Here is a 27,307-nt window from a genome sequence, read left to right on the forward strand (position 1 = left end):
ACACACACACACATCTATATATATATATATATATATATATATATATATATATATATATATATATATATATATATAAATGTAAATGTTGGTTCGTTCGGAATGAATTGTCTAAAAAACCACTGGTCGGATGGCTTCCACGTTTTGGTATAATATGTTTACTATATCCATGTGTGTTTTTATATATTTCATTTTAATTATAACATTATACTTAATTTTTCTATGATAAAAAGGTGGATTTCTTTTTACCGAGAGGCTATTTTTTTATTTAGGGACAATTATTTATTACCGCTTCCTGTCACGTGACCAGTGTTACAATTTAGCGGTTTTCCTGCTATATCTGGAGATTTTGGTTACAATCTAGCGGGAAATTCTAGAAAATCTGGAGGTATTTGGCACCCACACACCCGCATTAGCGCTTGAAAATATTCAATGTAAGTAAAAAGAAAATTGCATTTATTGCCTTTGGTAACAATTATTTATTGATTATTTGTTTTGTTTTTCACCTTTTTTTTCGACTAACTATTCTTAAATCTAACTATAAAATCGATTTTTCCAAGTACATTTTAGGTGGGGGGGGATTCCAACCTCCGAAGTTTGGGTTTGTATTACTGTACACATAGATTCGAAAACGTTGTCAAAAAACAAATATATAACAAATAAATGTTATCAAAGGCAAGATAAGTTACTTTTCTGCCAAACTGGATATTTAAATTAACCACACGTGGTCTCAAAATGAATGACGACGCTCAAAGTGTGTATACATTTTGACTCCTCCCTTTACTTAAACATTCATCAAAAATCAGGAAATTAACGAATTTTGATGAAAATTGCAGTATTTTTCAAATAATGATCGCAGAATATAATGAACTAATTATTTTTACTTAACTCTTAGTGAAAATATTTTATTTTGTTTAAACAAAAAATACCTTTACTAAAGTTATGGTTTTCAGTAGTAAATAAAAAACGCAAGAATTTATTATTGCTTTTTTTAAAGCATCGTAATTTGTAACAATAAAAAATAATTTTTACAGTAACATTACGAAAAAAGCCCCTAAAGTCCGTATTAATGTATTCGATATAACTCGAAGAAAAATGAATTATCGGATACTATTCAGGAAATTAAAGATTGAATTAGATTCCTATTTCAGTCACCTAAATTATTTAGTGTGAAATGAGTTTAGGAATTTATAGCCAAACCTAAATATATTTTTTTGGTAAATATCCAGATACGCTACTACAGAACACCGACCACTCTAATTTTTTTTTGGGGGGGGGACAAATATATAACAAATAAATGTTATCAAAGGCAAGATAAGTTACTTTTCTGCCAAACTGGATATATTTTTCGTGTTTTTATTCAATGTAACATATTTATTCAGCTCGAAAAACATACAGTGTTTACCGATGTATTCGAAAATTCAAGATGGCGTCTCACACCCTCTTTAACACCGTAAGTTTGGAAAAAGGTGTTATAAATAAAAAACTACACAAAATACGGGTTTGTATTACTGTACACATAAATTCGAAAAAGTTGTCAAAAAACAAATATATAACAAATAAATGTTATCAAAGGCAAGATAAGTTACTTTTCTGCCTAACTGGATATATTTTTCGTGTTTTTATTCAATGTAACATATTTATTCAGCTCGAAAAACATACAGTGTTTACCGATGTATTCGAAAATTCAAGATGGCGTCTCACACCCTCTTTAACACCGTAAGTTTGGAAAAAGGTGTTATAAATAAAAAACTATACAAAATACTATTAAAAACCCGCCGAATATATGTCAACCTATGTCACAGTAACATGTATTGAGCGAGTTTTTAACAGTATTTTATCCGTTTTTTTTATTTATAACATCTTTTCCCAAACTTACCGTGTTAAAGAGAGAATCAGACTCCATCTTGAATGTTCCAATACATCGGTAAACACTGTATGGTTTTCGAGCTGAATAAACATGTTACATTGAATAAAAACACGAAAAATATATCCAGTTAGGTAGAAAAGTAACTTATCTTGCCTTTGATAACATTTATTTGTTATATATTTGTTTTTTGACAACTTCTTCGAATCTATGTGTACAGTAATACAAATCCAACATATTTATTCAGCTCGAAAAACATACAGTGTTTACCGATGACTTGGAAAATTCAAGATGGCGTCTGATTTTCTCTTTAACACGGTAAGTTTGGGAAAAGGTGTTATAAATAAAAAAAACTATACAAAATACTATTAAAAACCCGTCGAATATATGTCAACCTATGTCACGGTAACATATATTGAGCGAGTTTTTAACAGTATTTTATCTGGGTTTTTATTTATAACACCTTTTCTCAAACTTACCGTGTTAAAGAGAGAATCAGACGCCATCTTGAATTTTCCAATACATCGGTAAACACTGTATGATTTTCGAGCTTAATAAACATGTTACATTGAATAAAAACACTAAAAATATATCCAGTTTGGTAGAAAAGTAACTTATCTTGCTTTTGATAACATTTATTTGTTATATATTTGTTTTTTTGACAACGTTTTCGAATCTATGTGTACAGTAATACAAACCCAATATGTTACATTGAATAAAAACACGAAAAATATATATATATTTGTTTTTTGACAACTTTTTCGAATCTATGTGTACAGTAATACAAACCCCACCGACCACTTTAATTTGTTTTGGGGGGGGGGGAATGTGATGTTGGGGCGCGCGCGCGCCCCAACATCACATCCCCCCCCCCAATGTACAAAGTAAAATCTTCGGAAAATTTTAAATGGTGTTCTAATTGGTAAATGTCGGTGCGTTACTTACGGAAAATTTGAAAATTCGATGTTCCAGGTAAAAAAAAAACGGATAAATTAACCACCCCCTACTCCAACTTGGTGTGCATTCCTTTTCTTATTTTATTTCTTTTTCAGCTAATTTGAAATTTTCCACCCAAAAAGCGCTATAATGTATTTTTGAAAATAAGAAAATTTTACGTAGTTTGCTTGGTGAAGCCGTCGTTTATGCTACAGCGTGCATGCGCGTAGCATAAACGGAAGCTGCAAAATGGTGGAAAGAAGTTCGTGGGTTCAGGGGTAAATACCATGCAAACGGTAAATTTGCCCCAAGTTTGACTATCAGATTCGTTGTCAGCGACCTCAATCGTGGCCTTCGTTTTTAAGACTGTCTTGCCTCAATTACCTATACAAAAACAAATTAGAGTGGTCGGTGTTCTGTAGTAGCGTATCTGGATATTTACCTTTTTTTCCTGCTTAAAAAAATAGCATTAATACAGTAAGTTAGGTAAACTGACTTTTTCGTTTAAAAATGGAATTATTTCCCTTTCGTTATTAACTTTAAAAAAAATTTTTTTTTTAATAAATATTTTGTGTTTTATATACATAAAGTACAATTGTTGAATGTTACTGTTTTGATTATATTCGTTTGGGGGGGGGCACAATTAAAAAATTAAGAAAGATTAAAATGAAGCGAAATTTAAGTTTCCGTTCCATTTTTACAACAACCGTAAAACAGTGCATACTCAGCAAGTTTTATCATAATTTATAAGCATATTGAAACACTAAAACAACATTTTATTTATTTTTTTGCATAATTAATGATGGAAGTATTTTTCTGTTTATTTTCTTAACATCTGTAAAAAAAAATAATTTGTACATTCTCTTGAAAAAAAGAATCAAACTTTTCTCTACTTTCACATGTGTTCCATTTTAACAAACTGAGCCACAGCAACGCGTGGCCGGGTACAGCTAGTATATATATATGTATATATATATATACATATATATATATATATATATATATATATATATATATATATATATAGCTGGAGGAGGGCACAGTTAGGAACGGCAAAGTGCTCTCTGGTCATGACAAACCTCCAAAGCGCACGTATAGTTTAAAATAAAATATTAACTGGAATCTATCCTCGTTGATATGACATCTCACACATTGAAATTAAATTAAATGTATACCAATGAAAATTCAATTTCTGTTGTCTAATGAAAAACATCTCGTCCGTGACTCATGTTCTTGAATGACTTACAAAGTATGATAATGGAACTTCTAATCATTTACTAAAAAGACGCAGTCCTTCTGTTCTTCGATAGAAAGACATTAATTAGTTGTTAGTTATGTTTAAATGTTTTTACTTGGTTTACTGAGAAAGTATTCTCGAATACATATACAGTAATTACTGATTGCACCCTCCCCAAAAAACACACACAAAAATAGTTTCGCAACAATAATAGCGAAATGTAAACAACTAACAATAATTTCGGTGACTAAACTATAAAATAACACTGTCGTCATATATCTGTAATAGTTTATGAATAAAATAATAAAACTCCCAACTGGATGCTGACAATGCTGAAAGTGTGCAAAAGTGTCTCTGCACATCGGTTCCACACATCCTTCCATTAAGAAAAAGAAAAATAGTCAAAAATGAAGCCAGCGAATTGGAAGCATTCGTGCCTAAAATAAGATATAGACAGTCGATATGTTTTTCCAGCTATATATAGTAGTTTATATAACCAGCATATATACAGGTGACTTCAGCACGTGAACCTGCACACATATCGCTACATGGTTGTCTTCCTTCTGACCAAAGCAGCGAAGGAAACCGGCAGATTTATTGTTTACTGAGCATTCCTGCTGATCTCCATAGCAAGAGAAAAAGACTAGGAAAGTTGCCCTGAAAATTGCCTGCTTCATCACACCAGATCCAATTTACCATAACTGGCAGGGATATTCAATTCAGCAGTCGAAAAACTGCAAGATAACAAGTGATAACTTCGCTCGCCATATGTATGGGAGACGTACGTGCTCTTCTGGACATTCTGAAAACAAGGAAACCAGAAACTTGGGTCGCTAAAATGTGGATATAATAGCACTGTTTAGAACTCGTTTGGCTGAGGAAGGTCGACTCACAGAGGGCAAAGGTCGACTCACAGAGGGCAAAGGTCGCTGTATCTTTTGCTGGAGCAGATATATTGGTGGTGAACATTGAGATTCATAATTAAAACCGAACACATCAGCAATCAGACTTTCCTTTCTAAGAGGATTAATGATCGACTTATGATAATGCTTTTACCGGTGGGGAATAGGTAGGTACGGGCTCAAATGGGCAGACAAAAATGGGGGACCTTGTTTTGAAAGCCGATTTATCATATTTTTTGTAGGTTTCCGACTACTTTTTTAAATGTATTTGAAAGATTAGAGACTAAACTTAATTTCCAAATGGAAATATATTTGTACACGTGAAAAAAAAAATGTTATGAAAAATCTTTTCCAGCTAAATTTTGAAGTTAAATAAATTAATTGTAAAAATCCTTAAAAAAATAACTATTATTTTTCTGGGTCTATTTCAAAGATAATTGGTAAAGTTCTAAGATATTGAATTAAATTAAAAAAAAGAAAACACGTTGTTTGTACAAAAATATACATTATTTAGCCCCCAAACCGAGTGATTTTTCTGTTTGCAAAACGCAACAAACTAAAATTTTGTATACACGGAATATACGAAGGCCCAAAATTTCAGGCAGTCAAAAGACTGTGAACATGATGTCATGTAATTAAAAGGAGGGGAAGGGGTGTGATATTCTTCTTTTTTCCCAGACGTGCATCCATACATTCCTATTCTGAACGTTTGTATAATTTTGTCCATTTTTAATTTAATTATTTTTCTATGTGCCTGTTTTTAAATTATTTTTTTTTTATTTATTGTTCAATATTATATTAATTCTTGCATATAAAAAATATGCGAAACCTGTAATTTAAAAAAAAAAGTAGAAGTATTTTTGAAATTATAATTTTTTGTGTGAAAATATCAAATAAACAATGCTTAATTCAATGGTAATATCGGTAGTTCGAGAAATTCATTTTTCTTCGAGTTATATCGAATTCATTAATACGGACTTCAGGAGCTTTTTTCATAATGTCCCTGTAAAAATTATTCTATTTTATTTTTATTGTTACAAATTACGATGCTTTATTTATATAATAAAAGCAAAAATAAATTCTTGCGTTTTTTATTTACTACTAAAAATCATAACTTTAGTAAAGCTATTTTTTGTTTAAACAAAATAATACATTTCCACTAAGACTTAATTAAAAATAATTAGTTCATTATATTCCGCAAACATTATTTGATAAATACTGAAAATTTCATTAAAATTGGTTAATTTCTTGATTTTTTTGTGATTTTGTAAGTAAAGGAGGGGTCAAAATGTTTATACATTTTGAGCGTCGGCATCTATTTTGCCCGTACCTAGGAAGAGGAGTCATGCTACATTAGTCAGCATATATACTCCAATGATGATCAATCCAAATGCAGTTAAGGACAGGTTCTATCAAGACACTTTTGGCAAGAAAGGATTCAAATCACTCACTCTTGGATACTAATGCCAGAATTGGTGCAGACCACTACACTTGAGAAGGAAATATTGGTAGAAATGAAGTTGGCAAGTTCAATGGTAAGAGATTATTGCTCATGAAGACCTGCATCACTCATAGACTCTTCATCGCCAACAGTTTTATCTAATATGAACAAAGCCAGCTAGATGTATCTTAGGTCCAAGCATTGACATTTTAGTGACTGTCATCATCAAAAAACTAAACTGACATGATCTTATTATTACTAAAGTTATGTGTGGTACAGAGTGCTTGTTATCCCCAACCGAGACTCAGAATTGCAGCCCAATGGCTGCTTCAGGTAAAAAAAATGGCCAAATGCATTAACATCCCAAAACTGAAAGTAAAAGCAAATGGAACTCACAACATCTGTGTATATATATATATATACATATATATATATATATATATATATATATATATATATATATATATGTGTGTGTGTGTGTATGTGTATGTCTATTTTGTCCCTCTGTCCTCATCTTCAATGGATGAGCGATGTTTTTGAAAACGTTGTATACTTATGTAAGCAATAGCTAGAGGTGATTAAATTATCTTTCGATTCTATTTATAACCTTGTTGCCATGTTACTAATAAGTGTTAGCGATAAACATTTCCATACGCTGACACTATCTGCATGATAGTGAGAGGCCCGAACCTTGGACTAACCTTCAAGGAGGCCGTCTTATCAGCTGGTTAATGAACCCACTCGGTTCATTATGCCCGATGCTGACAGATAATTTGCGAGTGTTCTAAATCTCTTTCTAACAACCTGCCTTGAACTGTGCTCATCTTCAGTCCTGTCCATACTATAGTGTTCTGATCACTCGTTTTTTTTTCAATAAAGATAAAAACAAAGTATAACAAAATCCCAAATATCCGCCCTGTCGATAATCTATGATGGACTGGCATGATGTACTTGTCGATGAGCAGTAAGTTGAAAGCTCAAAGTATCAACGTTGGCATGTTTCAGAGATCAATGCTGGGTTCAACTTCCTTCCTTGTCTCCATCAGTGATCTCCCAAAATACATTCTATGTTCATTCATCATCATATACGCAGACAATACTAACAGCTATGACAACCGTTCAAAGTTCAGCAACGACCAAGCTCTCTCTGAATCTCTTTTCTCCAATCTTGATCCACATGATCCAGTGAGCCAAAAGGTGGTTGGTTAATTTTGATATATCTAAAACCAAGTTTTTATCTTTTCATCATAAATGCATTGATCTCTACCTAGCTTCAGTTGATATGAATGGTTCTAATTTCAAAGAATCTACTTCAACAAGCTTCTGGGATTGACTTTCACTCCTAACCTGAAATGGAAAATTTACATCAAATCAGTTGTCAAGATCACTAGGAAAATGGTTGCATCATTCTATCATTCCAGAAAATATCTCACTCCCGACGTAATCTTCAACATGGATAAGAGCCAAATATGTCCTAAAATGGAGTACTGTTGCCACATCTGGGAAGGAGTCGTTCGAAGCATCCTATTTTTTTTTTACAGAGTTCAAAAGTGACTTTGAAATCTGAGACGTGATGCCATTTTCTCCTTGCAACCTCTTTTCCACAGAGATTTTGCAAGCCTGCTCTGCTCTACCGCTATTTTCATGGCAGATTCTCGTTGCAGCTTTAATCTATGGTCACCCTCATGCAAGATTTTCACGAAAAGCACTCGTTTAGCTATAACCACTATCAACAATTTCCATCAATCTCTATCTGTGCTTAAATCTATGCAAGTTCCATAAACAAAGCTTCTTTCCTAGGACTGCCCAGCTGTGGAATTCTATTATGCTAGCTTTCTTTCGGATTGACTACAACATGATCGTCTTCAATTCCAATGTAAACAAATTCTTGTTGAGCCGTTCCTTAAAGAGTCAATTTCTACTCAATTCCAATTACTGTACATACATTAACCTTTACCATCAAGTGACCTTCGAGGTTTGGTGCATGGTAACACCCTCTGTTAAAAACTTATATGTGTGGTGTGAATATATATGTACATGTCTGTATGAGTGTGTGTATATATGCATGTCTATGATAGAGAAAAAAGATATAACTTCATATAGAGCTCATTTTATTAAAAATAAATGATTGAACATTTTAAAAGCAAATTTCTCTAAATTTTGCAGAAATAAGTGTCAAATTAATACAAGGATCTTTTTTCTGAAAGTCAGTGTTACTTTGTAGTTATAAAATCATTAAAAAAAAATAACCTAACAATTGTGACTCAGTAAAATTAAATAAAGGAATGTCAGTCTAATTGGTGAAGAGATCAAATTCTTCAATTTTGCTGACAGGAATAGTTTGATAACGTCTGGGAAACACAGTGGCAGAAAACTGAAAGAAAGATGTTAAGACAAACACATTAAAAATCCAATCCAATAATAACACAAAAAGTGTCTGATAATTTCTCAGCCAATCTTGTAAAATGCATTTTTCGCATTTCCTATTTTTCTTAATGCAAATTATATATTTCTGTTTTTTCATAAACAGCTTGAGGAAAGTAAAATTTTACGTTTTTTATTCCTACATTTCTTTCAAACTGTTTAATACATTTTTATCAAGTTACCGAACATTAGGTTTTTATTCACAACAAGTAAAAAGCATCACATGAGTTTTGTCTAAAGTTTGTTCATAAAGCAAGAATGATATTTGATTCATATTCATAAAACAAGAAAAACTTGCTGTATTCCATTGTAACTGTCGTCTAGTTGTGGACTCCAGTTTTTTTTTGTGAACTCTTCTTACGCCATATCCTTAAGCACTATTGTAGTACCATCGGTTTCCTGGAATGCCCAACCATGTGACTTAGTGTGTCCATGCCATTGAGGCGTCTCGTGAATGTAATCTACGAGCTCCCTGATTGTAAACTGCAAGAAAATCCATCTTTTTAATGAGGGGATTAATTTTATTTGTAGGGTTAGAGGAACTTTGGTCGGATTTTCAGCATCATTAATTTTCTTCAGAGAATTAATTATGTGAGTTGAGGGGGACCGTTATGCTAAAATGAAACACTTGTATAAAAGCAGTAACCAATATATATTTTATATACACAAATATAAAACCTATTTAGTCATTTTGAAGGAATATATACAATTCAACTTTCAGCTCACGTTGATATTGATTTTTATCTTTTTCTTAAAGCTTCAACTTCTTGCTTACGTTTCGAAGTAACTTCATTTAAATGTTTTTCTATTTGTAACGTTTTTATTTTCTGTCCACTTTTTTATTGTTTTCATTGACGCTGCATTACTTCTTGGTATTATTTCGGATTATATATATTATATATTTTATTCTTTTCAATGTCTTCTTGATTTGCCGTCTGTACTTCATTTGATAAGTCTTCGGATGTTTTTTCATAAACAGCTTGATTTCAAAGGGATTTTGCACGGGACTTTTTCATTTCTTGAAACTTATCTATTTTCTGGTAAAAATCAAATCTGTGCCGAATAAATTGTTGGCTTTTCTTAATATACACATTTTTAACTTTTTGATAGCTCCTTTAAACGTAATGTTGGCCATAATTTCTTCCTAAAATTAAATATTTTTTACCTGTGACCGATGTTGATTATGGACAAATCAGACTCAGTGAAGTTGCAAATTTTATTTGAGATTTTTAGCTCTATATACTTTATGTTTGTGCCGTCCTGTTAGTCCTGTTAGTCTGTACTTGTGGATTTAACATAAGTGTTATTTTCTTTATTCGTTTTGTAATATGAACACTTGTGCCCAACTTTATTACAAGTTAGAAAGGTCACAGTGTTTATTGGCGATATGGACATTCTCTAACTCAATGAAGGGATCCACAACAATATTTTTATTGGGGTGAGTTGTCTTTGTAGTAGAGCAAAAAAATCTTGCTTTTCGGTTTAAGTTGTGTTTAAAGGAGCGTTGGAACATGTTTTCTGACATATCTTCCTTATGTAAACAATACCCGACTGTTTAATGTTTTTGAAGTCTTGTTTAATACTGATATGTTCCGTGAAAAGCATATATTCGTTTGAAGTAGCTGAGTGGGCTGTGCTAAGTTTCTAGTAATAATCTACTGAGCTGCATTGCTTAATGAGTGTTTATGGTTGAAGCTTGTATTCCTAGCATGAGACTTGTGGCATACTTTTTACATCTATTCCAGGTGATTCTACTGATCAGTATCAATGGCTTAACTATTCAATCATATTCTTGTAAAGAGGAAGAACCAGAATGTTCTTATATTCATTACAGTAGCCTGAGCTAAAATTTTCTGTGTAATTTAGCTTTTGTATTTTCTTTTTTTTTTTTAGGGTTTGGACATATTCTATTAACTTTTTTCTAAGTCTTTTCTTCTCAATTCTCCTTGCAGTGTTGACATTTGACACACTGGTACCTCTGTCGTCGAGTTGAGAGATAACTCCATTAGAGCATGTTGACAGCAATTTTACAGGCATCATAAGGACCTCCATTGGAATCTAATCAGGATTTTACGTGACCTTTGTAGTGTGCTTGGGTCTCTATTGATTCAATTGTCATTTGCACAGAAATTTGTTTCCTTTTATGTCATATATAAACTGTCCAATTCTTTTGGCTACTATTCCTTTTTCAAATATATACTTCCAATCCTAATGTTCTTGAAAATACTTTGTTAGATTTTCTTTTCTTTTATTTTTTTAATTTATTCGCTGAAATAAGCAACAACCTAACAACCACAGAGCTTATTTTTGCTTCAAGTATTTACTCTGTCGGCGATAATATTCAGGTTTGGGGTGATTTTGTAAACTGCCAAAAATATCTAAATACTTCTTTCATTTCATCTGTGTCCACACCTTGATTCTTCTTTAAAGCTTGTATAAATGTGCCACAAACTTTTCTGCCTTGCCTGTCTTTTCGATTTGGAGTAAGATCAACGGATTATAATTTACAAAATTCCTTAAATTACCTTCCAGTGAACTCGGTTCCATTGCCGCTAACAAAAGTTTTTGGGAGATCAAAACGACAAAAAATTTCATTAACTTTTATTAATTATTAGCATTTCAGCCAGGCTTTGCTCAAGCCCTACATACTTTATGTGCACACACACACACACACACACACACACACACACATATATATATATATATATATATATATATATATATATATATATTAAAAAGTTTGACTCATGTCCAGGTAACCTACATCTAAAATTTCGAGTGTTAAGACACAAAGTGTGCGGAGGAGTTTGGTCGAGTCTGCAAAAGTAAACTCTTTCAACTTTAACCTCTTGGCACCCAAAGTTTCGCCCCAAACTTGTTAAAATGCTTGAATACGCTTTATGTAAAATTTCAAATGTTTAGGTCCAAAATTGGCTGAATAGTTTGTTAGAGACCGCAAAGGTCAAATCTTTTGAAATTTGACCCCTTGGCAGCCAAATTTTCGGAAAAAAAATCCATTAAAAAGCTTGCCCTATGTCTGAATACACTTTATATTAAATTTCAAATGTTTAGACCAAAAATTGGCTTAGTAGTTTGGTAGAGACCGCAGAGGTCAAATTTTTTAAAACTTTGACCCCAATTTGGACCCCTAAACATGGATTATTTTTGAGCTGAAATCAAATTTAAAAGTTTGATACCTGTTCAAGTAACCTATATTTAAAATTTCAAGTGTTTAGACCTAAAATTGGCGGGGGGGGGGTAAAGTTTTCAAAGATCAAATCGTTGAACTTTGACGAGTTGACAGCCAAATTTCTGGCTAAAATCGATTAAAGCGATTTTCCCAAATCTCAATACCCCTTATGTCAAATCTCGAGTCTATAGACAAAATATTGGCAGAGTAGTTTTGTAGGGAAATGTACACACACAGACAATTTCACTTTTATAGATATATAGATTGTAATTATTGCAATTGGATGTCTGCACTTAACAATTTCTAGCCACTTTGTAAAACTGTTTAAAATGGTCAAGTAATACAATCTATTCATGGATCCTGCATAGTCGATATGCAATCGAGGATATCTGTTTTTGACCATGTTTCCATCATTTATGAGTATATCCCTTGCTGTTCGTTGGCATCTTCTACAATGTTTTACCTAATTTTCTGTGTCTTGATCCGTTTTCGGTCAATAAGTATAAATCCCTGGACAGCCTGTGTTTGCTCTTGCAGAGTATCCGGCATTATTACTCTATTTGCACATAGTAATACCTATTCACATAATAAAAAGTGTTACACACTATTTTCTTTAGTTTTCTCATATAACCAGACTCGCATTTTCATTTTTCTAACGAAAGTATCCTTCTCCAATGCTTTTTTATGTCTTCTAGCGCATTATAATTGCCCGACTGAACGAATATTCATGGTTGAAGCTTGTATAGCTAGCACAAGGTTTGTGGCATACATTTTGACATCTGTCACAAGTGACTCTATTGGTCGGTATTTATTGTTTAACAAGCCAAATATATTCTTGTGAGATGAAACAACTCGGATGTAGTCATATTCGTTACATCATATACTTCTTTGACAGTCTTCAGTAAAGTTTTTTTTAACATTAAATTAGGTTCTCCTCCCAATTTGGTTGGGGATAGGGATAGCATTCTTCCTCTAATATCTGTGTCGTAAATAGTCCTCACACAAATATTAAGCATTTAAAATTGTCCACTTAATATTTAAAATTGTTACATTGTTTATGGTCGATTGATGCAAACGTCGAGAAATCCTCGTTGATTTTTTTCCTGATACAATTCAGACAGTTCAACCTTTTGTGGAATAGGGAAATTTTAGAACTAAAATAGTTCTGTTAGGTATTCAACAACTTTAACAAAAGTCAAATCGCTTGTTGTTCTTTAAGGTAAAATATAATCCATTGACCTGTTATGTACAGTGTTTCCTAATTTTTAGACAAGATGATGAACATTTTTAGAGCATTTTACAATCTATTTTATATAGATTTCATATCTTAAATATGATGCAAATGTTTTATCGTCTGGGAAAGAAGTGAAATTGTCAATTGCACTCCAAATCGCATTTGGAGAAAAGGCACTTTCATTATCCGTATTTTGACCAATATTTAACAATGTTTGTACTAATAATTCTTTAGATTTGTGCCATCTTTTTATTTGCTGTGGTTACAGTAGTATTTATTGGTTCTTTTACTGTTGCTGTAGTAGTCTATCTTCTGTATTTGTTTTCTTACTTCGTTTTTCTGTTTTTTGTTCAAGTAGAAATTTTTATAATTTTTAATTGTGTTTTAGTTGTTGTTTTAGCTGAAATTTTAGCAGTTCTACCGTAATAGATTTGAAGTCTTCCATGCTTAAGAGTGTCTTTATAACTATGGCTTTATAAGTTTCAATCTTAGGATGCTCATGTAAGAACATAAGCAAGAGTAAAATCCTTTTCTTTTTTTTTTTTGCTGTCAAGAAAAAATCTCTTTTTATGTAAAAGTTTTTATGGTTAGACTTGAGTCAAAGATAAAATAAAGATGTATAATTTTCGATAGTGATACATTTTTCTTCTAAAAGAGAAACACCCGTTCGTTTTAAAGTTAACAGTGCCGGAATAAAATGAAATCAGTGATTTCTTCTTTGAGAGAAAAAAGGAATTCGTTTTTGCTAAAAACAAATCTAATTAACACATTTGTATTTACAAGCCCATTGATAAAGCTAGTTTTTATCACCTTAAACTTGTTGGAAAATTTCGCCATTGTTTCTTTATGTTTGTTCTTTTTAAGGTTCCTGAGAAAAAAATCCTTAATACTCTTTGTTACCCATCTATTTAGGGTTCTTAAATAAAAGTCTCTTAAGAATTCCCAATTGCCAGCGTTGTAGATAAAAAAAGTTTGAGTTTCGGCTGCCAAGTGTACATAATTTGTGCATAATCTATGAATAACGCAAGGAGACTTATTTTCCCGGTCTTTATAATAATTGGAAGAGTTCATTATTATCCGTAGGGTTGGCACAATTAGTACTGCCACAATTTTCATGTTTTTTATTTTGTGTTCTGGATTAACTTAGTTTCTCACTCTCCTTTAGCTTCATCCTTTGAATAGCTTGAATACCAAAATTTATTTTGCAATTTTTTTCCTTCTTATTGACTAATCTATATATCTATAAAAGTGAAAGTGTCTCTGCGTGTGTGTGTCTGTGTACATTTCCATACGCAATAACTCTGTCAATTTTAAGTCTACAGACTCGAAATTTGATATACAGGGTACTGAAGTTTGTGAAAATCGATGTGACCGGATTTCGGCCAGAAATTTGGCGATTAAGGGGTCAAAGTTCAACGATTTGACTTTTGAGAACTCTACCAAACTCCACCGACAATTTTGGCTCTAAACACTTGAAATTTTAAATATAGGTTCCGTCTTACTAAATAACTTGATTTGAGTCCAAAACAATAAATATTAAGGGGTCATAATAGGGGTCAAATTTTAAAAAATTTACCGCTTTTTCTTTTTTTGCTCAATATACACCTCCAAATACCCGGGCAACGCCGGGCTGAAATGCTAATATATATATAGAGAGAGAGGGAGAGAGAGAGAGAGAGAGAGAGAGACACAGAGTCATCCACATACAGTACTTCTTCGTTATAGGCAACTACCGCAAGTCAGGATCGAAACCCGACCGCCCAAATGACAGTCAAGGCTTCTCACCATTACGCTATATGACTGCTGCTGTGCGGATAGTGAATTAACGATGTTTTTACATCGTCCAAATGCCTAAGCTGGATTTTTTTACACAAAGAGTATCGCTTAATATGCTAATGGCAGTTAGTATATCCCTTCCCAATATGCTCAACCCAAGATAGGGAGCATTATTTACATAATGTATGTATGTCAAAAATCGTTAATTCATTACCCTCACAGCAGCAGCTGTATAGCGTAATGGAGAGAGGGCTTGACTATCATTTGGGCGGTCGAGTGTCGATCCTGGCTTGAGGCAGTTGCCTGTCTAGCCGCACTGATGAGCTGTGAAACAGCGAAACAGTACTGTATGTGGAGGTATATATATATATATATATATATATATATATATATATATATATATATATATATGGAAAATCAGTTTATGGAATAGTAAAGCCAAGATACTAGTTTAAATAGGGACACAAACACACCATTAAAACTAGACCAAGATATTTCAGTTGATCTGTTCGATCATATTTATTTGGGTTAAGATTAATTTGTTGAATAAATTGACTGAAATGTCTTGGTTTAGCTTTAATGATCCGTTAGTGTTCTTATTCCCGCTAGAATGTTATTGATTTATCTTCTATTCCACTAACTAATTTTCCATGTATATAATATTCTTTATAAAACTAATGTCTCATCGTTTGCATGAGCATTTTTTACAAATAGTGTGCAAAGTTGTTCTCATATTTAAAGTCTAGAAGATAAACATTACATTTGAGAGCGGTCTGTTTTTCAGCGTGTTCTACTTCCTTGATTTTTATTTTGTTTTTGTTTCATGAAGACGTCTATCTTTAAACTCCTGGTGAACTTGTGTATTTGAACATTAAAATTATTTTGAACCTTTGTTGTGAAAACTTACGAGAAAATAATGATATGTAATCACACGTGCATGAATGAATTCGAACGTACCTAGTAGACACACACGCGCGTGGAAACGCTGCCAATTTCTGTATAGACATGTGTGTCCGTTGCCAAAGATGCTTGATTGTTCTGACCAAATTCTGACAGATTGTTATGTACATACATAACTAGATTTGAATTATGTATATTAGACACCAGGTCTCGTATCTTTACATCAAGGTATATCCATAGGCAGTGTATGTACTCTGACAATCATAACTATTGTCAGTGGCTATGCACTCTTTACCTAAACATTGCTTCCCGTTTCCTTACATTACATATGCTGCTATATATATATATATATATATAAAGTATATTTAGGCAGCAAACTCTCCTTGAGCCATGTTTGGTATATAAGATCCACTAGGAACTCTATTATTAACCATTTTTACTTCATTATTATACAGAATAAAGAAAATGTTTCAATTTTTTTGTTCTATTTTGTGTCAGCGTTTTCGTCTATTTCACAAATCACTCTCAATGTATTTTAGAATTAATAAATCATATCAATAATAATAGTAATACCGGTATCAGCATTAATAATAAAATCAATTATAATTATCGATAAAGCAGTAATAAAAATTAGCGTAAGCACGTAGAAATTCCACTTTTGGCACGAATCTCTATAATTTACTGTCAAAACTGTGCGAGCCTTTTCTAATCTCACACAAAAACACGCGTTCACATCTCAAACTATATTACTTGTGTCATATCCATACACGCACACGTCCACACACGTACATATATTCACGTTTGCGTATATACACTCACATTCACGTGTATACACACACGCTAACGTACACACATGTACTCACATACGCGCACACGTACGCACACATGGGCAACGCCACTTCCCCTTCAAAGGAAATCCACACATGCGTAAAAGACCACCGGAAACACCTATAAAAGCAAGAGCAATAAGCAGCTCCTTTCTTTTCGGACCAGCTTCCGAGCTGTGCGGTCTACGGACCGACAGCGTGCCTTTTCGGCAGGCACGCACTCGCTGACTGCTAACATGGCGCGCAGTTTTACTGATGTCAACCCTCTATCCTATTCTTTGTCTACACGCTGAACTATCATTCCCATTTTACACTACATTACTCACTTCTCTTTCCACGTGTGAACAAACAATAGTGACCCAGACGTGAGATGAGCACACATTTCCTTTTTCCTTCTATACTACCAGTACCGAACAAATGATAGTGACCCGAACGTAAGATGATCACACATTTCCTTTTCCTTCTATACTACCAGTCCCGCAACAAACGGCGGTTACACCCGCACGGACATGAACACGTGTTATATCTAAAACATTCATTCTTTCAACAGTAAATAAACGACACGTTTATCTTATCCAGAAATTGAGTTTTTGTTTCCTTCATTCCATTCGTTTCATTATTTTCTTTTGTAGCGAGTTAGGCTATTTATATCCTGGCCCGCAACAAAACTAATATTCCTTTTGAAATAACAAATGTCTTTCACTGTCAATATCATTTCTTCCGTAAAAATAATTATCATTTTCAGATAAATATTCTTTATATGAGTAAAATGAATATGCCATTTATTTATTTTAAAATTTTAGCAATTTAATTCTTTTAAAAATAATATATATATTTTATCTTCAAAACAATTTTTAGCTAAATGTTTTTAAAATCAATAAAACGAATGCCACTTTTGAAAAAAATGTATTTACTTGACATAATATGATTTTGGAACAATTCAGTTAAAATCGTTAAAGTCAGAATTATCTATTTGAACGACATCAGATTAATCACAAATCTTTCATAATCGGACGATCTCATTTTTTGTGTTTGAAAATGATATTGTACGAACGTGAAATGCTTTAATACAGATAGCAGCAATATTATTAATATCAATAATAATTACCAGAAACTGTAAAGATGATTATCAGTAATAACAACAATAATATTATTAGATACAATAATAATATCAATAACAGTGATAAAAAAATGAATTATAATAGTTCCTGTAAAATTTATTGCATCATACGGACAATACATAATGATCTCATTTGAATTCCATGTTATTGATGATAGGTGTTTTATTTTATCAAGAAAATATTTTATTTTTTTTCAATTACATTGCTGTAGAATTCTGATATTATTTTTGTTATTATTTTGATTATTCGAAATACTATTCCGATTAATTGGTATGTATATCACACAGTTTTGATTTGTTTCAGGTACATCTTTCGAATTGAAAACCTCCTAGCCAAACATAGGAATCAGAGTCTCACTTGAGAACCTGTACACAATTTAGAATTGAACACTTTAGTTAATCCATAAAATAGATTGTTCTTAATCCATCAGCCATGATCAGGTGGAAGTTTTTAATTATTTTATTCGTAGTTATTACCAGCAGGATGGCCCGACGTTGCCCGAGATTTAATAATGGTCAACGAATGTTTCATACTCCTATATTTTACTTGTCATCAAAATCAATAACGGTCCTGGATATGACCTAAAACTACATCCGATGATGAGGCCCCACCTTGCGAGCCTTGGGGAGTGTGGAGCCACCCTTTAATTGCCATTGCTCCCAGGTCCACTCTGACCCGAAGTGGCAGTAGTTGTTAGGGTCCCAACTATGGGTTACATAGAATCCGACTTATAAAACAAATATACTCCATTAAAAATCGTTCCTCAAAATAACTAGATTCGGCATTAAATTACCTGAAAAAGGTTGATATGCCATAAAACAAAAACAACCAACCAACCAAAATCAATAAAATTGCACAGTTTTCAATCAACTCGGAGACCGATCGCTTGGAGGAAATTTCACATGTCTCTTGTAGTGACTAAGTTCTTAATATATTATAGTTTACATTGCACTGTAGAGAACCTACTGTTGATTTTATAACATTATTTTTATATATAATGGCTTGCATTAAAGTTTTAAATGCTTAAGTCAAGTACCATGCTTCAATTGTGCTTGAAACAGAAACATTCTTTTCGAATGCACCCTTATCATATAAAAGAACCTACTGTTGATTTTATATGTCTGCCATTACTGTTTGTCCAGTAACAATTGTTTGAATTTAAGTTTAAAATGAAAAAGTCAAGTATCATTGTGAAATTGTTCTTTAAATAGAAACATTAATTTCGAACGTGCCCCTGTCATATCAAATAACCTACTGTTGATTTTGTATATTGAACCTTTCAGCTTGTGTGGTAATAAAACCTTTCAAATGCACTTACGATGTTAGGCTCTGAAAATCGTCTGTTTCTTCTTTCATTGGATTATTTCGATTATCGATTATCAATACTTATTGAAGACATTCCAACACAAAGCCTATCTAAGAACACTGCCAGGCACCTAAAGTAAGTTTGTGTGAAATTTCATAAAAATCGACTTTGCCGTTTTCGAGTCCATAGGGAACGAACTCATAGACACACAGACACAGAAAGTTATTTTTATATTATAGTAGATAAAGATTACTTGTAGTAACAACTGAACGTTACTGTTTCACTCTGGACAATTCTAGTATAAATTTTGAGAGCCTTAAACCTAATATTGTATAGATATTATCACTTATTTCAATAGATCTTGCCGCGACAAGAGAAAAATGGCCGTATATCTAAAGAACATGATATAAAGCAGATGTATTTCAGAGGTCAATCCTTGGACATTTAGTATTCCTGATATACATAAACGTTCTCCCTTATAAAATTGTGTCTGCGTGCCTTAAATCTACACGCCATACTCATGCATATCCTCATCCGTGTTTCCACTCAAAACGTGTGAATAACCACATCTTCCAATCTTAATCCTATTTTAAGGATTGTAACTTTAAAGCGGATATTAATTATCTTTGATACTAACTCTATTAATCCTAACAACCTATGCGAGGGCATAGAAATACCTGGCTTTGAAACGAGACAAGATCACACTCTCCGTGTTGATGGATCTGTATATCTGGTCAGGTCATCCATCTAGGAGAAAGAAAAAGCCGTTGTTAAACCTATGTCACTGACCTTATATGTCTTGACACTAAATGGGGGGAGGGAGGCCTCCTCAGTCCTGATGGACAACTTCCCTAACGCTGGTGACTCGATCAAATCATCGATTTGCAAATCTAAGCTGCTTAAGGATTAAATAAGCTCTTTCTATCGCCTGGATTCCATACTTCTTCTTTGCCTTTTAACCAGGAGCAGAGTTGCAATGGGGCCGTAAATGGTTGGTAATATTTAATGCTACTAAAACTAAACTTCTCTACTTTAACAATTGTAAAAAAACCTTCTCAACCATTGATTGCCATGACAACGCCCTATCTGAAAGCCTATCTTTCAAACTCGTTTGCCTAACATACACAGGCAACATGAATTGAATCAAATATATTGAGAACATTGCCAAGGCTGCTGCAAAGAAGATGAGCTCCATCTACCGTGCTAGAAAATTACCCCCACAGAGAGCATCCTATATTTTTATAAAACCATATATCGCTTATGCATGGAGTATTGTTGCCACATATGAGCTTGTTCATCTCCCACTAGTCTCTCATTCTTAGACAGGATCCAAAATAGAGTCTCAAATTTAATAGGTCCAGCACAGTCAGTCTTGCTCAAATCTCTGTCCCAAGTAATGTGACAGAATGTATTCATAACACTTGTGGAAGATTTGAGGTACATACCCCCTGACTAATGTGCAAGCAACAAAATCCCACCCCTTCACAGTTGACTTTTCCTTCTAATAGTTTCTTTCCTCAGACTACTAGACTTCGGAATTTCCTCCCTGTTTCCTGCTTACTTGACTGTAAATATATGCAGACGTTTAAATGTAATGTGAACAAATATATTGCTGCTCAAGTTCCAACATACCCCTGTTAGATATGATCCTAAATAGTAGCCCCTTACATTCCAAATGGCAATATGTCTTGTTAGGGAGTTAAACACAGTTAAAAAAATAAAGAATTACTAAAATAATCTCACTTCATACGATGGGCATTACTCTCTCAAGCCACAAGTGAAGGTTTGCTAATTCATAGAGAACTTAAGGGCACGTTAAAAAGCAACATAATCATGCGTTTTTTTACTCACCACTAAAACTGTGACGTCATTCCCTGAAGTTAACATTGAAAATTCAGAAAAATATTGTTAACCACATACAGAAACTGATAAATTGTCTGAGTTGATTATTTCATTAAAACAGACCAATCAGTTAACCCACATTTCATCATTTTTCATAATTCTCGTATATGTTACTGATTTCGGCAATCATTTTGCACAATTGTAATCCGCCTTATCGCCCGTTGTCTTACGAAAATAATAATTTTTATATATTGTTTGGTTTGATGATTTCATTGAAAACATGCCAATAAATTAACTCGCATTTCATCATTTTTCATAATTCTTTGATATGTTACTAATACTGACATTCATTTTTCATAATTTTAACCCAAAATATCGCGCCCCCTCCTTTACAAAAATAATAACTTTGATGTATTGTCTAGGTTGTTTATTTTATTACAAACACACCAATCGATTTATTCACATTTCATCATTTTTCATAATTCTTGGATATATTACTAATTTCGACAATCATTTTTGATATTTGTAATCCACGTTATCGCCTACTCCCTTACTAAAATAAAAACTTTGATATATTGTCTGGACCGATTATTTAAATTCAAACAGACCAATAAATTAACTCACATGTGATCATTTTCCATAATTCTTAGATATGTTACTAATTTCGACAATCAGGTTTTATAATTTAAACCCACATTATCACCCCGCTTACAAAAATAATAACTTTGATATATTGTCTGAGTTGTTTATTTCATTACAAACACATCAATCGATTTAATCACATTTCATCATTTTTCATAATTCCTGAATATGTTACTAATTTGGACAATCATTTTTCAGAATTTTAACCCACATTATGGCCACCTCTTACGATAAGTAATAACTTTAATATATTGTCTGAGCCGATTATTGAATTACAAACGCACTAATCAATTAATTAACATTTCATAATTTTTCATAATTCTTGGATATGTTACTGATTTCGACAGCAATTTTTATCATTTTTATCAATTATCACCCCCGCCCCCGTACGAAAATAATAACATTGACACATTGTCTGGCTTTATTATTTCATTACAAACGTACCAATCAATTAACTCACATTTCATCATATTTCATAATTCTTGGATATGTTACTAATTTCGACAATCATTTTTCATAATTTTAACCTACATTATCGCACCTCTTACGAAAATAATAAATTTGATATATTGTCTAGGCCGATAATTTCATTACAAACACGCTAATCAATTAACTCACATTTCATCATTTTTCATAATTCTTGGATATGTTACTAATTTCGACAATAATTTATCATAATTTTAACCCCTATTATCTTATAATATATTTTACTTTGTATTTTTTTTTTAGACGGTCGTAATGCGTGGTAGAAAACTATATTACGCTTACTTGACCTTCTGGCTAAGATCAAAGTGTAGTATCTGTTATGACACAAAATCAGCGAAATCATCTACTGCCCCCCCTCTCCATTAACAGAAAAAGTGGTGGTAATGCTTGGGAGAAATTCACCACACCCCAACATCACCTAAAAAAAAAGGTTTGGTCATCCATGGCGGCCTCCAGAGTACTTTTTGAAGCAACATAATCCTGCCACTTCCGGAAAATGACTCGGCAGTTTTTCGTAATACATGATTTCATTATAAATTGTTTATATTTTTTAAATATGTTACTACACTGTAGAAGCACCTTATTTAAAATTCATGCTATTCAAAAAATAAATCTTTCAAAATGCAGTTAGTGATTAGGCAACACTTGCTTTACAATAAACAAATCAAGAAATTGTATTGAAAAACAGATACTTAATACTAACCAAAAATACAGATGATACATGTCAGTTTCTTATTTAATAAATTGTGAGGTGAAAGTACAGAATAGTCTAAATAATACCTTCCCCTCCCCATATTAAGAATGGCTTTCTTACTAATAACGTTATTATTTCAGCACTGTCCGTATTCCGGGTGTCATCCCCCTTCTCCGTCGTAAAATAATGTATGAAATTAAGTAAATATGAGACCGTAAAAAAGATATAGGTTTGTTTTCATATTTACAAATTTCAAACCGCGAGTAAAATGTACGTATGATTTTTTTTTAAATACAAAAACATAAACAAATGAGTTATTATTTCAGCACGGTCCATAATCCGTGTTTAATCCCCCCTCCCCGTTCTAAACATATGTATGAAATAAAATAAATATGAGATCGTAAAAAAGATATATAGGTTTGTTTTCATATTTACAAATTTCAAACCGCGTGTAAAATATACGTATGATTTTTTTTTAATATAAAAACATAAAAAAATGAGTTGGTGTCATCAGTTAGAATAGAAATTAAAAAGAACCGAGCATTCCAGCCTAAGAAAAAAAAAAAAAAACAAATGTATGCGCATGGGCACAAAAAAAATGTCAGCTAAAGTTTAATGAACATTTTATATGTAAATTTGCCGATGTCTGTATGCGATATACAGGCATGTAAGCAAAGATATTATTCGCTATAAACCACCCTTGGTGCATGATTATTATTTTCCGAGAATTTCAGTGCTATGTGACCATTAGTTTAATAGTTTACCTGTTAGATATTTACACATACACATATGTCTACTGTTTTATTTATATAGATTAGTTGTCTAATATAGCTAACAGTATATGAAAATTTATTAAAAAGGTCTAACGATTTCATTATTGGTCTTATACAGAAAATATGTGCACACGCGCGCGCGCACACACACACACACACACACACACTCATATATATATATATATATATATATATATATATATATATATATATATAGGCACCGCCAAAATGGCCGCAAAATCAAGTTGTTGTTGTTTTTTAAAACGAAATTACATTTATTAAGATCCATTATTTCTGAGTAACTTTTTTTTTCCAGAAAGATAAAACCCTGAATTTTATCATATAGAAAACAGAATAATGTAAAACTTTTTCTACTATTTTTAATTAAATTTTATATGTTAAATTTTCCCAAAAAGTTAACAATTGACATTTTTTGTCTTGCACAAAAAACGTACATAAATATTTAAAAAAGAAGGTTTTTGAAATAATTAATTATTTATTGTCTAACTAAGATTTAGGATGATTTTCTAAGAGAATATGCAAAAATATTATAATATAAGTACCTGGATTTCAAATAATTCCACTTATTCATATATGTAACCAGTTATTTCGCGTCGCTCTAGAGTCTAGATCGACACTGTTTACGTTTGCGTTTGATAAGAAGCAAACTATGGAAGACCAAACAGGCCAAAAAAACTTATTTTTCAGTGACGAAAATTTCAATGTATTATTAAGCTGAGGCTGGCCAGTACCAGATGGGTGACCATTTGTATGAGTTTGGGTTTTAATGTGTATGTGTGTGGGGGCCAGGCTTCCCAAAATGGGGGGGGGGGCAATTTAAAGCAGAATAAAAAAAATTTATTTCAGCGCGTTTGGTCCACCGTAGTCGAAAGGCGGCAAACGTTTTCAAACGGGATCGAAAAAAATGATGCTATTTTTAACACAAAGGGCACAATATTTATCGAATTTTTTTTTTGGTATCGATTCTTCAAAGCATGCCTTATTTAATAATGGTCATGCATTATTCGGCTCGCTAAAAAAAAAATTGTTAATTTATTTATCAAAGATTTTAAAATGGCTTTTTTCGGATAAATATTAAAAAAAAAAAATTTTGTTTTGCTTAACTTAAATTAATTATTTTACTTAACATATTCACCGAATTTCACACTTCAAAACTCAAAAGCGGGATAATTAAACACAATCAGAGTTCTGATATTCAGACGTCAAAATAAGGTATGCAAACAATTTTTTTTTTAATCTATAATTCTGTCCCTTACAACAACACAATATGCTTTGTTCAGTTTCAGATGATTATTTTAAGCATATTTGTTCCCACTTCAAAACAAGGGGGGGTTGTAAGCAAAAAAATATATATATATAAATATCGTTTATGAAAAATAAGTACATCGTTATAAAGGTCATTCTTCTCTTAATAATCGCTGAAAATTTCGTATTGATCGGATAATTACCTGATTTTTGGTAGATTTTTAAAAAGATGGTCCGTCAAAAAGTACTGACCTGCCTCCCCCAGTTTTGGCGGTGCCTATACACACACACACATATATATATATATATATATATATATATATATATATATATATATATATATATATATATATATATATATATATATATATATATAGGTTAGGCATGTTTATATGCTTATACTGGCAAAAAATTATATGCCTTCTGGGCATCAATTAATGAAGCTGTAGTTTTCTTTACACAAAACCAAAGGAGCAATTTTAATTTCACATTTTGGTAATTTGGATAAAAACAAGATGATTTTCATAGTGTTATAAACACTAGCAGGGAGACCCGGTGTGGTCCGGGATTGAGTGATGGTCAATCAATGTTTCACACTATTTTTATTCTCATCGAAATCGGTGAAATCGCTCATTTTTCAATCAAATCGATTGATTGTCTGCTCTAGTTAGGGACTCATCGTGGTGCACCGGGAGCAAGCTTCACATGACTCCTTGCAGTGACGTAATCCACAATGCATTGTAGTCTATATTGCACTATAGAGAACATACTGTGGTTTTATAAAATTACTTTTAGATATAATGGTTTGAATTAAAGTTTAAAATGCAAAAGTCAAGTATCATGGTGCAATTATGCTTTAAACATAAACATTCATTTCGAAAGCGCCTCTGTTATATTAAAGAATATGTTGTTGCTTTTATATGTCGGGGCTTTCGACTTGTGTGGTAATATAACTTCTCAAATGCACTTGTGATATTAGGCTGTGTAAGATGTTAACTTTGGTCAAAATCGCCTGTTTCATTGGATTATTTCGATTATTGCACTTAATGAAGACATACAAGTCCTATCTAAGGACACTGCCAGACACATAAAGTACCTTTTTGTGAAATTTCATAAACATCGGCCTAGCTGTTTTCGAGTCCATAGTAAACGACTTCACACACACACACATAGGTCCTTTTATATAATAGTGGAGATATTGCAATATTAAGAAAATTTACTATACATGAACGTCGGCAAATTTTATTAATTAGGGAAAAATGAGCAAAAAAGTTACTTTATATAGTCTTTTCGATATTTGAAGTGAAAGACTTTTATTTCGTATGAATAAATTTAAAAAAATGATTTCATAAAGATAAATATAACAAACTATTTTTAATTCAATTTTGAAATCGAATAAACAAATTTTAATCAATTGTATATTCACTATTATTTTTCAACAACATTTTCCATTTACCAATTAACTTTTCAATGCCCTTCGATGAAATAAAGACAATTTTAATTTAAGAAAAAAAAAAAGCTTACGAGGTGCTCTTTCAATTATTCTCAGTGACTTTTCTGCTTTGAAGTGCATTCTGTAAGCACTTAAAGAGGTAAAAATCACTTAGGGTGAGTTTAAGAGATAATGGTGGATATGGTTGGATAGCCAAATTGCAAATTTTACCTGTATCACTGTTGCAGCATGTTATCTTGCGTTGTCATGGAGAAGAGCAAGTGTCGGGCATTTTTTCTTTTTAACATTTTCAACAACCATGGTAATAAGCCACACTAGGCGAACTGTAAAAATCCCTAACATCAAGATCAGAAAAGGAATCTGTGAAGGGGATAGTCTATCTCTTTTACTTTTCTGCCCAACAAAAACTCAATTAAGCAAACTACTCATAAAAGACGGAGTTCCAACAATTTCAGCCGTCAACAAGACTCATATAAAATTCAACCCCTAGCTTTACATAGATGACCTCAAACTGTATGCTAGCTTAGACGTTGACTTGAATTGATTATTGCAAATCGTATATAACTTCTCCAAAGATATTGGAATGAAGTTTGGTTTGGACAAATGTGTCAAGCGCTTCAACAGAGCTGGAAAAAAGGCTTAAATAAATAAAATAAAATAAAATACAGCGTGATGACGATAGTGATATCAAGGACCTAGAAGAGCAGGAAAAATGCAAATATCTTGGCATAGAAGAGAACGATTTAATTCAGCATGTCAAGATGAGAGGAAAAAATTGGCAGTGAATATATATATATATATACGCCGTGTGAGGAAAATTTATAAAATATAGTTACAAACAAGGACAAGGTCATTGCAATTAACCAACTAGCAATGCTTGTGATAACATACAGCTTTGGCAGTGTTGACTGGCCACAAAAGGATATAAACACTCGAAGCAGAAAGCGGAAAATGTTGATACTTGACAGGATAACATACAGAAACCAGTGTATT

General features: G+C 32.4%; 1 protein-coding gene across 4 annotated transcripts in view; it reads left to right on the forward strand.

The window, feature by feature from the left end:
- The window catches only part of LOC145245888 (uncharacterized protein C20orf96-like), a 2,261,276-nt gene that overhangs the window by 25,452 nt on the left and 2,208,517 nt on the right, over window positions 1–27,307 (forward strand). For 3 of the 4 annotated variants that reach the window (XM_080107943.1, XM_080107887.1, XM_080108064.1), the window contains exon 2: window positions 270–431. The exons of the other annotated variant lie outside the window; for it this stretch is intronic. The gene's annotated coding sequence lies outside the window, so the exon portion shown is untranslated. The remainder of the gene's footprint in view (window positions 1–269; window positions 432–27,307) is intronic. 4 annotated transcript variants of the gene reach the window in all.

The sequence above is a fragment of the Euprymna scolopes genome, chromosome 1 (genome assembly GCF_053919585.1).
Source record: "Euprymna scolopes isolate OS-2025 chromosome 1, ASM5391958v1, whole genome shotgun sequence".
NCBI classification, from domain to species: domain Eukaryota; kingdom Metazoa; phylum Mollusca; class Cephalopoda; order Sepiida; family Sepiolidae; genus Euprymna; species Euprymna scolopes.